This window comes from Apis cerana, linkage group LG11, assembly GCF_029169275.1.
Source record: "Apis cerana isolate GH-2021 linkage group LG11, AcerK_1.0, whole genome shotgun sequence".
Taxonomy (NCBI): domain Eukaryota; kingdom Metazoa; phylum Arthropoda; class Insecta; order Hymenoptera; family Apidae; genus Apis; species Apis cerana.
The window spans coordinates 1,705,295-1,721,644 of NC_083862.1; positions in this window are offsets into that span (position 1 = coordinate 1,705,295).

The window sequence follows — 16,350 nt, forward strand, 5'->3', positions numbered from 1 at the left end:
GGATAGCCACTCTCCCTGCGGGTTACCGCGTCTCTAGCGTCCTTTCTTCTTCTACCTGCGCCCTCTTGCAACCGACCAACCAACCATTTCTGTATCTGCATATCGACTCGAAACTCGAGCGTACCCGCGGCGTGAAACAAAACGCGCGACCCGCGTACACGCGAGCTCGTTAGAAACGGGGCCGAAAAGGGATCTTTCCACCGTTCGTTGAGGTTAAGTTCGCGGATTCGGTCCGCGACTCGGTCCGCTGATTTATCTGCGCGGCGAGGAAGATCGGGCAAGGCTACTTTTTTTCGCAAAGGTAGATCGTGGTGATTAAGTGGCCGTGGTACCGCGCTGGACCGTTCGATAAATAAATAAACCGCGGTGAATTAATTGGCGCACCCTCGGCCGAGTTCACCTCGTGTCGAGCGTGTTCTCCACCGGGCCTTTCATTTCTCCGCGATCGATCGACGCCATTTTGCTCGCCTTCTCGCTCCCGATAAAACCTGAATTGGGTAAATCGTTTATTTATTCAATTATTTTCCTTCTTTTTTTTTTTTGAATGTACATCACAGAATTATATTGTTCTTAAAAGATTATTTCGATAAATATTATCCTACTCGTTTCTACTTTGAATTTATACTTACACTTGAAAAAACACTCGAAAATTCTGGAGAAAAGGAGGAATATACATATATCGAGAGGAATATTGAGAATCAGCTTATGCTCGAAGGAACAAAATTTGGGAATACTAAAACGTAGAGAATCGAGAGAGCGAAGATTCAATTTACGCTTAAAAGAGAGACTTATTTTGAAGAAAAAATTATCTTGCTTTTCTAAATCGAGACGCACAGTTAACGCTCGGTTTAAAAAATTCGTTGCACGCGATCCTTGGAAAGGAAAATTAAGGAAACTTCGTGCGTTGGAAACGAAATAAAGAGAGAGAACGATCTCGAAATCGAAAAGGCGTCGAGCGGATTGATAAGAGGGAGCACGAGAGCCGCGTATCGTGGGTGCATGGAGGCGCGTAGATACGCGCGAACCCGCTCGCTTTCGTGGCCGGTGGTCGTATCCACGCGTTACGGTGATACGGCACAGTTTACGATATCGCGTACCGAGGTAGGCATGCCGTGGCGTATTCATTTCCACGCCAACCTCGTAAAACTGACTTAATTTAATGCGCGTCGTCTCTTCCACGCGCGCTTCTCCTCGACACCGCGGCGGGGCTCTGGTGTCGCGGGGTAACGTGCCAGAAATGAAGGGCTTTTATGGCGCGATAATGGTTTTCGATAATGGTGATAAAAGGTGGGATGGAGTTTAGTTTATTATTAGCGTACGTATACTTTGCGATTTTAAGATGTTAATCGGTGATAAACTCGAGTTTGTTTTTTTTTTGTTAAATTTATCCGTTTCCAAAATTTTAATTGTTGGAGTTGAAAGTTTTTGCATTCTCTCTCAATTATATCAAAGTTTCTAATATTTCAAAATGGAATATTTTATAATTATATTCAGTCCCCCTTTGATCAAAATTCGTTCAAGTTTTCGAATTTAAAATTCAATATTCAAATTCCAAAATTAACTTTCGATTCGAAATTCATCAATATCGAAAGTTATAATTAAAATTTTGCTAATTTCAGAATTTCAAGTTCTCGAAAACTTCCATAATTTCCAAATATCCCATATCTAAACAATTTGTTAAAGAGGAATTAATTTTTTATTTAACTGGCGAACAATATAACACAAAGAGTACTAATTAAGGAACACTTTCAAAAATACATAAACTCGACGAATATTTTTTGGACCGTGAATGTAATTTGCAACAATGTATAACCATTCATCGGCCCGATCTCCTTTTCTCCCCCCTGTGTAATTACGCTCGAGTAATTACCGGTTATAAACATAAGAAAGATGTTGGATAACATTTTTTCGAAGCTCGATCGTTGAAATTGCGTTAAATGGGTAACTCGTTGGTTAAGCAAACGAAAGACACGCCCGCGGCGTATCGCGTGTTCGGTGAAATTTTTCGTCGGGCCGGCTTAACTTTTCCTTAATATCCGGCGAGCATGATAATTGGTCGTTGCGAATTAATTAGACCCGAGAAAAATCGTTGTAATCGTATTTGCCTGTTTCGTGCATGCATAGATGTAACGTAATTACCGGCGAACACGACCGAATTATACCGATATATACGCTATTGTTGGCTGAAATTTCGAACGAAATCGAGGCAAAAATCGGCTGATTAAAATTTGTCGCGATCAAATAATAAAATTTACTAAAACGGAAATAAAAACGAAAGTTCAAAGATTCCTTTATTAAAAAAGGGAATTTTAAAATTTTGAAGCTCAAAGTATAAGTAATTTCAGAATCTGAATAGAAATTAATCTAAATTTCGAAAATTCCTTTACTCAAAAACTGAATTTGAAAATTGAAGAAAAATTGGAAAATTTTGAAGGTATAAATGATTTCGACGTTCTTATCTTCTCGAAGTTCCAACGATAAAAGAAAAATTAGAAATTAATCAAAATTCGAAAATTCCTTTGTTCAAAAACTCGCCAATATTAACGAGCAAACTTGACTTAAAAACAAAATTGCTTCGACGATTCATCATTCAAAACAAACGAGAAATGTTATTTCAATAAATAATTACTTTCAACTTCTTAGTCAACGTCCAACTCCCGGATCGACCCAGTCCCAATCTCCATTCGAGTCGAAGCTCGTCCTTAAACCACGATCGATCCTTACATCGTTCCAGAATTCGACCATCCTCCTTGGATCATCCTCGATCTCTCGAGGAGACTCTCCTTCCTTCCTTCCTTCCTTCCCTCGGTAATGAGAACAATGCGAGGCACGTGACGCGCCGTGGCCATTCTTATCCCGAGATACCTTCCTCTCCCTCTCTCTCTCCCTCTCTCTCCTTCGAAACGCCCAACGGAAAGTCGGGTACGGAGAGCGAGTTATAGCGGGCACGGATCGAGGTAAATAATATATTAATATAAGATACGAGTGGCGGTTCGGTGGTTGGCAGGGCACCAGGAGGTAATGGATGCCCGGTCTCGGTGGAAGTGACGGCTCTCCGCTGGTTGCGTGGCCATTCGTGGTTAAATTCCTGGTTCCACCGGGCGAGACCCCCCGCGGACTCTGGGCCCCGCTGTCACCACCCCCCGCCAAGGGCCCCCCTCGAAACTGCGCTCGCATGCCTCGGGGTTCTCCGCGTTCTCCGCCACGTTCCATCATCCGAAGCAAAATCGCCTCTCTCCCTCTCTCTCTCTGGTGCCCGTTGCGTTGCCTCGAGTCGCTCCCATTTGTCCACGAGTATCGTCCCGTCCCTGTTTCGGTTTCTTCGCTCCTTCTCTTGCAACTCTTTCGCGCGAGCTTTCCTCGATAATCTCTTAATCCCCTCGGTATTTCGAGTTTTCTGCTCGGGGAAGATTGGTCTGAATTTGGATGGGACGAAAGAGGTTGGAATTCTAACCTGAACTTTTTTGGTTAGCTTCGTTGTTTGCTCACCAATTTACTTGGCACGATTATATTTGGTAGAAATTTATTTCTGACATTTATCTCAGCGAGTTGGCTCGTTAATATCAACGAATTGTTGAGATTATCGAATATCGGAGAACGCTGTGTAAGGAACGCGACGCGATACAATCGTAGCGACGCTAGCGCCACGTGGTTAAACTATATTGTTTATTCTTCTCTATTTATACTCGTGTCCATATATTTTTTATTTCTTAATCATTAACGTCCTCGTTCCATTCGATCATCACAATACGTGGATACACAGATTACGTATGAGAAGCAAGTTGATAAATCTACGAGAATTAATATTGGTTTAAAAATGTGATATGATCGATATAAATCAAGAAAGATCGAGATTATATCAGGGAATCCTTCTTCTTAACGAGGAACAGGGAACAAGGGAGCAATTACCAGGTACACCCGAATCGCTTTTAACTAGGCATACAGTTACCGACGCCCACGCGAATTCCTTTCAAATGTACGCGGAGGATGGAAATGCATGTGGAGAGGCATGGCGGAGAAGAATCTTGGCGGAGTGTAAAAAAATATTTTTCACCGACAATGGAGAGGAGGAGTCCGCGGCTTGACTTTCGACGCAGCCTCCTGAATTTCTAATTGACTTTGGAGGGCTCAGTTCGGAGGTCTCGTGACCGCGAACTTCGCCATTGTATTCAACGGTCCCGCGATTCGTCGTGCACGGCGAGAGCTCGTTAACATTCAGGGAGGCACGATTGCCCTCCTCGAGGACTGTAATTCGTCTCTTGCCTTCCTTCCTCTCCTCTCCCTCCCCCTCTTTCTCGCGTCAAAAACGATTCGAATTCGGTGGTCAAACTGCGGTGGATAAAGGTAGAGCTCGATACAGCTTGATATTTTTTGTGAAAGTGTCAAAACGGACGAAAATGTATGGACACTCGTTTATAAAACACTTCGTTGTTCGTATCTTATTCGAAAAGATGATCGTTATCGGCTGAATACAAATTTCGGTTTGACGGATTTTGGAAATTAAAATTTTATTCGCTCTAACGAGAGGTGAAATCCTTGAGAGGATCCAGCATTCGTATCACGGAGCAGCATATTCTCATCCTTTACGACGAAAGTTTTGCCCGTGTTGAGACAACACGACACGGGAGAAGACTCGAGACGCTTGCAGCTACCGGAGTAATACAAGTCCCCTGTCGATTCAAATTTTGCGGAAAATTGGGAATAAAGGCTATAATGTAACGAACGATAATTTCTTAAAAAAAATTTCCTTGAAGAAACGTTGCTTCGATCCGATCGTAAAATCGACAAGGACAATTCTTGATTAGTTGTTCCGTTGAACTGAAGATGGCAGTGATTGAGACAGTAGCGCCACGCGACGACAAACTATCCTATGTACGTCTTTAATCGTCCATTCCTTCGTTTTTCCATTTATCGCAACGTTTCCACCAAAAGTATATTTCGTCGATCGTTAAGCAATTACTTGTAACTCGAATATTACTTATAACATTTGCTCGTAGCTATTATTCGTTTGCCGGTTACCGGTTACTCGATGTTTCGAGCGATAAATTATCGAGGCAACTTTATCCGTTCAATTTCAACTATTAAATTTTGCCCATCGCCCGAACACGAGAGGCCGACCCATAATTCCACCGAGCAAGCAAGCCACAGTTACAAACTCAATCGCCTCATCCTTCCTTACACCTTCCCAACGAAGAATAATTCCCCCAACGGCCATACGGTCGAAAACGAACTTAATCCAAGAATAAAGTTTTCCTCCGTGTAGAGGGGCCGAAAGGGGTGAGCGGAGGGAAGTTGAGGAAGGATCCAGAGAACTCGCTCGCTCGGTTCAGACTGTTTCCACTTCAACGTTTGCCGACACGTGCACGCCTCCCTGCCCCCCTGCCCCCTCCCCGCCCCTCGCCCCGTGCATTTCTTCCTCCTTCTGCCCCGTTTCCATGCTCTCGCGAGCGACGTTGTGTTTCCGTCGAAGCCGAGTTTCCACCGCTCTTTTCGCCTCCCCCCACCCCTCCTTCCCAACGAAAGTTCCGTGTAAGTTTTGCTGCGTTACGACGCCGTTATATACCCAACCATCCCTACTTATCCGCCTATGCTATACGCGCCTCGTATATACTTGCTCGAGTCCCTGTCGAAAACGTTCTACGTAGCAGTTTGTACAAGTACCCGAAACTTTCGTCCCCGATGTGTGTCGCCTCCATTGGGGGGAGAAGGAAGTGGGGAAAAAAAGGAACGGAAAATAAAGGGTACTCGCGAGTTTGTCTACAGACCAGAGAGAGAGAGAGAGAGAGAGAGAGATTTTTTTATTTTCTTGCATCTTGTGTTAATTCGACGGCCTGTATGGATATCGGTTTTTTCGAAGAAGAAAATTTCGCGATCTTATTACATAATTCGTTATATTTCGATCGACGAACTATCATCTCTTTTCGTCCATTTTTCTCGAATACATTATCGATATTAAATATCGAATTAACGCAGCGAGAGGGGGAGGGGAACGTCTCGAGGGTTCCTCCACTGTCCTTGAGGATGCGTTTCGTTGCTCGTTGATCAGGATTGGAGGCGAGGAGAAGGAGGAGGGGAGGGTTGTGGCGCGCTCGCGTCCTGCCCGACGCGGCAATAATTATTCCGATGTAGATAGGGGCCGCGTAACTCGAGCGTTAATGCTTGCCGACGGCGTGTGTGTGTGTGTGCAAGTCGGCGAGTTGCAACGGCGGGAGGGAAGCGAAACGGGGGAGACAGATCACGAGGCTCGATTGCCTCACGGCTATAACCCGGAGCTCCTGAACGATATTCATGCCGGTCAACGGTAATAACGATAAATTGGCCGGCGGTAATGTCCGTACATCCGACGGCCAATCGAAGAGAGAGGATGACTCGCTCGACCCGCCCTCTATCGCCGAAAAAATTGAAACTCGGGCCGAGGTGTTCTAGGCTAGAATTCGCGATGCCGATCATCGTATTTCGACGAGTTTCGGTTTCGATTCGTACGTTCCTCTGCGAACGGGAAAATTGGAAGATTTTTAGCTGGTTTTTCCGTGAGCAATTAATAACGTATCGTTAGGTTATGTTTAACTGATCGATTAACCGTGTCGTTATTATTATTATTAATCGAACATTATACGGTAGAATTCTTTTTTGACGATTCAATTCGTTCAAAAAATACTTCGAAACATTAATGGATCTAACTTCAACTTCTTCGATCTCACTTTCAAATCCAAGCGGATCGTAATTAAAATCCTCGCTCTTACGTACGTATGCGAATGAAAACGAAAAAATCGAAGCAAAAGAGGCGAGTATGCTCGAGAAATTAATTACCCACGAGTCAAGTTCGATTCGAAAGGGTCCAAAGGGTTAACAAGAGGGTGATGGTTCGAGGAAGTGTTCGATCCACGATTCGCCATCGGCGTTCCCTTGGTCGCGTTTAAGGGCACACGATCCGGACGGACATTATTCTCCGGTCACGGTCCATTGAATAAATCCGAATGGACCGCGATCGGGTTGCCGTGACTGAACCGTCGACGCGGGGCCCGCTCGTGTTCGTATTCCGGGCCCCGTATTAAAATGTTCTTCATGCTTCACGGTTTGATTAATTCGGAGACGCATTTCCACTTCTCGGGGGAGTAGGATAAACGTTGATAAGAATTACATAAAGAAGATATGGAAGGAATGGAAATATCATTGCGTACGTGAAAATAAGGAATAACGTGTGCAAGATATATTTTTTTTTATCGCCCGGCACGTGGATATATATATATATTTTTTTAATCTAACTTGTTTCCGTGAATCTTTATGCGATGATGAAAATTTGAAGTCGAAACAAGAACGGAGCTTAATAGAAGCCGCTAATTGCTACTTATTAGAATTACTAATTCATATTGCGTTTTCATATATTATGCAAAATATTGCAGGAACAGTGATACATTTGTAATTATGTTTCTATTCGATAAGTAAGTAAATAATAATAAAAAAAAATATTTTCTTAAGAGAAATTGAATTTAGTTTTTATGATAATTGTAAAAAGTGAGCAACATGAAATATTTAAAAGTTAGTTTGAATTTTTGATTTGTTTCGAGTGTTTTTTTTTTTTCTTTTATTATCCTTCGAATCTGTGAATCTATTTCACGTTATGCATTTTATAGTAATATACGTAATATTTATGCATATATATTTTTGCATGTAAAAGATAACTGTATCCTTCAAGTATTTACTTATCGCTTTGAAATTCCAAATTAATTGTTTAATCGATTGAAAATCCTAATTAAATACCATATTCTCAAAGTACTCGTATTTTAGAATTCATTCAATATTCCAATAAATAATAAAAAGTAACGGAAATTTTCTTTCCATCAATATGTGCTTGTTCTTATAACAACTTTTTTATAAATTCGATAATTCGGATATCGATTAACTTTTTTTCAAATTTGATTAAAAGTTTCCGTAACATCTCATATTTTCATCCGATATTTACGTATTACACAAACTTGCATAATATTTATTTAAACGATTAAATAAGTTTCTGGTTAAGTTTCAATTACTCGAAACTTAATTAAAAAAAATACTTTATTATTAAATGTTATCAGATACAAATGGTTATAAATTATTTGCACGTATCATTTTCTGAAAATTAATTGCACGATATAAATATACGGAGTGTAAATATTTTCTCTCTTGTGTAATCATAATAAAATTACTCCAACGATAATAACTTAAATTACAATTCATCCTTCCGCTCGAATTGGCACAGGTGTCTACAAGTGGAAAGTAGAAAATTTCGTGGCGGCAAATGACAGACTCGGTTCGTTAAAGGATGTCCCTCGCGCTCTCGGGTAACGATCTAACGACACTTCGCACCTTTCGTCGCCTTCAACCAACAGCTATAATTACGGCAAGGGGAACATAGTGTTTTTCTGCACGTAACCGTTTCATTCTCTACCCGCAGTGATTATCGAGTTCGTGCTGACAATCAGCACTCGAATCAAACCTCAAAGAAATCCGCCATTTTAAATCCAGATTACGATTCGATATTCCGTTTGCGAAACACTATGCTCGAATCGTAAACAACAATATTTCAACGACTTTTAATCTGAAATTCGTGTTACCAATTCTTTGTATCTCGTAAATTTACTTCATTACATTTCCATTCTCTGTTATTTTCTCTCTTTCTCTCTCTCTCTTTTTGCTCAAGGTTTTACCTAGCATCGACTACAGAGGACGCTAACAGTGTGTTGTTAAAACTCTCTAGAGGCACTTTCGTTATTAGAAAAAAAAGAATAAAAAAAAAAATTTCGAATAGACAGATTATTTCTTATTCTTTAAAAAACGCGATATATTTTTGATTTCATGGCATGGTACGACCGAGTATTTTTTTGTAATAATAAAATTGTAAAGTTACGTTGCTACTACGTGTTTATTTTGCTCATTGATGAATGCAACGTCGCGTGTTAAGTAAACAAGTTAATTAATTAATTTTATTAAAAGTACTAATTATTTTTTTTATCGTTTTATTTATTTATTTTTTTCCCCTCTCTTTTTTGTTATTTTATACACTGTGCACCGTCACGTTCGAACACACACATATACGTACACACACACACACATACACACTGTCGAGGAATGGGATCGTTGTTCATTAGCGGACTTTTATCGTCCAATCTCGGTTGCAGCAATCCCGACTCGTGTACTCGTAGTCATTTATTGCTGATAAGCCGGTGGAAAAGGCGGCGTTTATCGGCGCACGCATAATGGCAGATTTAGTATTCATTATCAGCGAAATGGCAGCTCGTAGCGTGATTTTCTGTATGACGTATATCACTTCGATTGGAATTATACTCAGTGGATGCAAATCGTAACCGTGTCAGGGATTTAATCGAACATGGAACGTCGTTTCCTAGAAGAAACTCTCCAATGTGCTCGTTTAATAAATTTTCGATGGTTAATTGTAGGTTATGTTATCGTTGGATGAAAGGTACGGTAAATGTAACAATAGAAAATTCTTTCGAAAATATCGCAGCATTTGGAATGGTACAATTAAACGTGAAACATTATTTTTGAACAATTTTGTGTTGCCGCGTTTGACTGAAAATCTTTTGGTTTAAAAAGTTAACCTTGCTAATTTTTATATTTTCTCGAAAGAATATTAGAGAATTTCTCATCTTTTCGATAAATTGAAAGATTCTGTAACTTGATTATAAGTAATCGAATATAGTTACTTCAAACGAACTCTATTGATAATAATATAATATTTATTTAGTTTATTTTCATATCTTTACCGTTCAAAAATAAAGGTAAGCGAACTCTCTTCTAAAACTTCGCGCACAAGACCTTATTCGAACCAACATGGATACCGATAACCGATGCAGCCATCGAGCCGAATTAATCCTCGAAACACGCATTTGCATTCGCTTTCGCGATAAATCATATCGAAAGAACGACCACTCTTCAAGACTGTTCAACGAATCGCTTTAAACATGGCGAACCTTTGCGCCAACCGTTGGCGCGCAATAATAAACCAAAGTATTCGTCAAGTGTTACGACGCGTAAAAACGCTTAGTTCTCGCAAGTAGCAGAGGGCAGCACCGCACTGTGCGGCATGGAATTAAAAAAGCTGTGGAAGTGGAGGAGGACGAGAAGGAGGAGGAGGAGAAGGAGGAACGGTCGAAGGCGGAGAGAGGAGAGATGAATGAAACGGAGAACCTCCGATCAAATGGACGAAGATGAAAACGCGAAGGAAGAAGACGGAATCACGATAAAAAGGATGGAGAGAGCGCGAGAAAAGGTGGAAGAGAGAGACAGACGCGAGAAGAATGGCCGGTGGAAGGGGTACTACTTGGTGGAAGTAAAAGAAGAAGCCAAAGAAGTCTAGGAAAGGGCAGCTATAAAGATAAAAAGAGATAGCACGTTCGTGCGTGCACCACGTGACTGTGTGTGTGTGTTTAATCTCCTCTATAGCACGGAGGAGGGCTGATGGGAGTTCAGTCCGCGCCTCTTTGGAGGGAGATGACTCGGCCGCCTTAATGATTCCGGAGGAAAATAATGAAACATGACCAGGTATCAGAAAGGGGCGTTACTGAACGGCGAAAAGGGTGGAGAGGGGCGAAGTCGCCCTTTTCCTACGCGTCGTTGATATAAGGACCAGGATACGACGTCTTGTCGGCCTGAGGAAGGTAGGAGGCACTAATGAGGATCGTGAGAGCTCGACGAAGAATCCGAAGGCACGAGAGAGACGAGGTAACGATCAGCTTATTCGAGGGAACGAGATGGAAAATGAAAGGAGGCTGTGGCTCTGGACCAACGATCATCAGCCGGGATTGGCCCGTGGGCCCGACCACCGGCGCGACCTGGTTGGACGAACCGGACCCCTCGGTGCACCAGGTGAGAAAAACTCACCTGGAGAAACCATGCCTACGTGGCTGGGAGTGGTGAAGCTGGATGAACGTTACTCGGTACAGAAGATCCGCTCTTAGAACGTGAACCAACGAGTTCGAAGCGTCCATATTGCTCTACACTAGCGCCACCATCTTTCTAATCGCTTCCCTCGTGGGCCTCGACGCTATTCGCGATTTATGGAAGGTTGGCGTGAGAATCGTAAAGGTTCTGCTTTATCGACAAGTCCTGATCCAGCCGCGATGGAAGACGAACGATGTTTTCGAGGCAGAAGAATCCTCGAACACAGGTTGCTCGTTCGAGGATTTTTACGAGATGTAAGGAACGTGGGAACGGGTATACGGGTATATTTGTTCGTTATAAGCTTGTAGAAATCTAACATTATTTTATTTTTCAAGATATATGAAAATATTTGAACTTTCTAAAATTAAGTCTATTTATTCTTTTTTTTTTATCTCTTTTACTCGAATCTCATCTTATCTTTGCCAACAACGACGATCGTAGAGGGTGATAGCTTGTAAAAGATGAAAAGAAATTGAAAACAAATTAAAGGAAACGATGTATCGTTTCATTGAATCAAAAGAAAATAAGGAATATATAGAAATATAGGGAAAAAATATACATCAAATACTTGCTCTCAATTTCTCTTCTGTCTTCTACTATTATTGTTCATTATTGCAATGAAGATGGAATAAGTGAAAATTTCATATGCTTGTAACGAATAAATAATCATTGCGAATAAAAATCAATATCTCTTGTTGAACTCGACGGTAATATTTATTCTTATCGAAAGATGCAAAATGTTCAAACACATTTCTAACGTATCGGTTAAATTGCTCGACTTACTGTTTCACGGGCGATTTCTCCCGAATGTAGCCGATTTTTCTCGAACATACCCGAGTATTTCCGAACATGTATTCGCGAAAAAAGTACCGTGGAATCGATATAACGTGTTGAATTGTAAATAAAAGAAGCGAAACGTGGTTATGAATAAGCAGTACAAGCAGAGGAGGTAAAAATATTGCGGTTTTTCGCATAAAATGGGAATGTTTGGCGTTTACCACCAGATCTCCCGTTCATGGATCGAAGTTACAACAGGAAGCGATTGTTACTTTGTTATCGAGCGGATGGAAACTCACGCAATTATCTTTAATTACCGTTTAATAGCGAGTGGAACGATAGCAGCACACCTGTCTTTCATCGGCGGGATGCATCGACATGGTGCACGATGTAGCCATTTAATTGCTTTGATTATTTGAAAAGATTGTCGCGATAAGCGCACAGGTTATGAAGGATAAATTTCGTTATTGTATACATTAATACGTGTATAAAACGTCTCGTATAATTATCAATCAGCTTCACTCGCTTAATACAGAAATATTATTTCGATTTAATTGATATGATTTGATAAATAAATAATAATAAGTTATTTGAGATTATCTTACCGTTTTCCATCGTTTTTATCGCCATTGTCCGTGAGATCTCGATTGGCGTGAAATTAATTGGCCGGATGAAAAGGAGTGTAACCCGTTACAATGCACATTAATCTCTTTTTAATCGTAACGATTAAACAATTAAACCGATACTTGCTGTATCTTCTATGATGAATAATAATTAGTCGAACTCGCTTCTTCGCGACGTTTCCAGATAAGAGAAATTGAAATATCGATAATATTTATACGTTATTCGATATATTGACAACGAATGAAAAGAAGCGAAGTTTTGATTTTTTTTTCTTACTTCGAAGTTATAAAACGTTGTTAATCCATTAATTTTCGATGATATTTAAAATATCAAAAACACGGATAATATTTTTATAACATCCTGAATAAATAAATCAAATAAATCATCTTATCGTGAAATTATCAACAAGATGTTGATAAGGTATCGATAATGTAGTTTTCGAAACATAAGATTGTGAATTAAAAGAAAATCGTCATTGTCAATGTCGAAGTTATTCGCGTTAGACACGTGCACGTTAATTGTATACACGATGACATACTCGTTTCTAGATATGCATAATTGTGTGCATAATTAACGTCAAAAGTAACTTTATCATTTCCGTTCGGCACCAAGTTTTTTAATAGAACAACTAAAATCGTCTTCTATATTGCATTATGTAAAAATAGAAGAAAAAAAAGTCGTTCCTTGGCTTGTCTCAACATTGTTTTCCTACGTGTTAACCGTATTTACAATTTATTTGAATCATTTGACATTGCGACATTTTTATGCAACTGTTTATCATTGGAGAGTAATTAAGATAACTAGAGAATAATTATTTATTCTTTTTAAAAGTATTTTTTTTTTTTAACAAGTATAATCTCTTCAACATGTGCCTAATATTGGCAAAAAAAAAAAGAAAAGAAAACTATTCCTTAAATACGTTACGACGTGGGTAAAAAATAATTCAAGGTCGAGTTTTCAAAGATTAAAATGGAAAAATAGTACAATTCTATTTTTGTTCCGAAATTAGAGAAAAATGGTACGAATGTCTTTTACAATGATAATATTGTAATAACATCTTAATTTCATGGAAGATTCCTTCGTATTAAAGTTTAACTCGGACCAGAATCTCCTCGAGCTACAGATTTTGTCACTCTGAATCCCTCAATTCTTAATAATTCTTATTCCAAGAAAACTTCATCGAGATAAGATATATACGCTTCGCTGACTGAACCTTTTATTTGTTGCTTCAGAATATTAACGGAACGTATTTAAATTACGCTTCCATTATCATCAGAAAATTCTTCAAACTAAATAATTATTGATAACAAAATATAACAATTAAACAAAATTTTCAATTTCTCGTTTCTCATCGCGAGATAATACACGTAGATTAAAAATATATCCACGCAATCGCCAGAGTGAGAAGTAAGATCATAAATTGTTAGATCTAGGGAACCCTAGATATAAAATGAATGTCATTCGCTTCGTCGCCTCGAAACACTTTGCATCAAAGGCAGAATGCCAACCAAGTAACGACGCACACCGTTCGTTTATTCAATAGAGAAATAAAAAAAGCAAGCGTGTCGCTCGCAGCGCCGCCAATATATCCCTAGATAAGGGTGTGCAGCCTTAAAATCGCTCGAAACGCGATTATCGACATTCGAGTGCTCGAGTCGATTAGCCTGGCCCGCCTTTCCTTCCCCCTACCCTAGCCTTCCACGCTCTGTCGATTTCGATCGCGATAAATACGTACGCCATTAACTCGGACAGATACTGAATTTCAAGCTCGTTTCGCCGGATGTTGACGATCCGCATCGATTATCGTCGAGGACGACCGACATTGGCCCCCGGCGGGAAGGAGGAAGGGGGGGGGGGCTCCTCCGTCGAACGATAGTTCTTTCATCGGTCTTAATATCATCCCGTGGTACCTGTGCATCGATCATGCTCTTTATCATTTGGGAAGAGTTGGAAATTTTTTTAGAAAGCCGCCTCGAGATAATTGAACGTCCCCGACGAGATAAGGGGACAAGGTTCCTTTGCTCGCCGAGTGATAAATCCGGAAACGTGGCGGGGAGAGAAAACCTACCCTTGGATCGAGAGGAGTGGGACGGATTGAAGGGTGATTCAGGACGAGTCGAGGCTCGAGTCGAGCTGAAATCGCGGTTACGGGGTTGTCATCCGCCGTCTAAATCGCGATCCATCAGCCAAATTCGAAAGAAAGTCGTGGCTGTCTCCGATAAATGATGAATAGGCTCGTCCGCGCGATGGATACAAGCGACACTTGTGTCTCGTCGTTCTCGATTTGATTCGCACGCCTCGTCCTGTATTTGTTTGAAAGATCGCATCGTTAATTAATTATGATAAATCTTCGTTGAAATAGCCTGCGAAAAATTGGAATGTTTCGCAAGAAGGGAGCAAGATTTTCAGTAATAAAAAAAAAGTCCATCGAAATCGATAAATTTTACTTTACATTTCCACCGAGTATCCTAATCGTTGACTTTCAAAATTTTTGGCCTCAAAATAATAATGTGAAGGAGAATTACGAAAACTGGAAGGGAAGATTTGTTTTCGTCCACAATGCTAGGTACACGCACTGGCCGTCGATCCTTTGTTCCATTCATTTGATCCGTCCCAACAGTTTAACGACACGAGGGTAAAAAGGGGGGCACCGGGGACGGATTTACGAATCGGTCGATCGACTTTCTGCCGGATGATCGGCGGCTCCTTCAGATCGTCCGTGGGGGTTGGCCGTTTTGGAACAAAGGAGAGGTGGGGCCAAGGAAAAGGGGCCAGAGGGTTGAGAATCTCACGCTTCGTTTAATTAATGAGCGCCGGCACCGTTCCACCTCTCTTCCCTTTATAGGGTGGCCGCGCCGCTCATCTAGCCCCCCTCCATTATCCCCCTCCTCTCTCTCTCGCTCCGACCGGCTGGATTCTTCTCACGTTTACACGCCCGAGTCCTGTGCGCGGATAGCAACGATCACACTGTTTATGGACCACTCAGCTCGCGCCGGTGTATAGGGTTGGAACGGAACACGGACGAATCCGGCTTTTCTACCACGAACAATCTTTCATGTTGCCGCTCGATGAGATACGAGCCCACCTTTTCCGATGGACGAACATCGCTGTGTCGGACGAGGGAACGTCTGTCGACGCTGATCTGATATATCGAACCGTTTCTAGCCACCGGCCGTACTCGAGTTTTTTCGTCGAATATAATTTTCTCCGCGATTTCGAGCGTGCTCTTGAACTTTGGCCCAATTTTTCACTCCGCGTTTATGTTTTAAAATTCGAATCTGAAATCTGAATGTTGAATATACCTTTATTTTCCTTCGCTTGATCCGACCTTAAACTTGCCGAGTTTTTTTCCGAATGGAATATAGGCTTTTCGTGGTAATTGTGTCTCGATGATTCGTTTCCTTTCGAATACTTTTTTAAAATTTAGCCCACGTGTGTGAAACGTGTGTGACGATTATTTCGATGAATTGTGAATGTTTAACAATTCGCGATTGTTGACGGTTGCCTCCTGCACGGGACACAGTCGACGTGCCGAAGCGCAGACATATTATTTACTCGGACCAGATTTCAGATTTATCAGCCGATAGACTGACAAAGGGTCGGCCGAAATCCTTTGAAGATATCGGTTATCGATCGATTCGTTGTTTGATTTGCGTCGAAACATGGACGAGCACTTCGTCCATCATTGATAACGGGAGCGTGATCGTCGATGGTTCCAACGATCATGAGACGTGCCACTCATCCTGGCCGATCCTTATCAGCCACCAGGTATTTGTACTTATGTCGCTTGAAGTGTTGCCGAATTGGGATCGGCGCATGGATGACGAAAAATATTTCCATTTATGATGGTTTCGCTTAAAATGTTCCGAGACTAAAGCAAATTTGTGAAGCAAACAGAAACATATTCGATCCTTGCCCATTTTTATTTAATAATATGACGGAATTATAATTATAGGCAACGAAAAAAATCTTTAACATCTTTCGACAATAATAATATGTATCAATGAT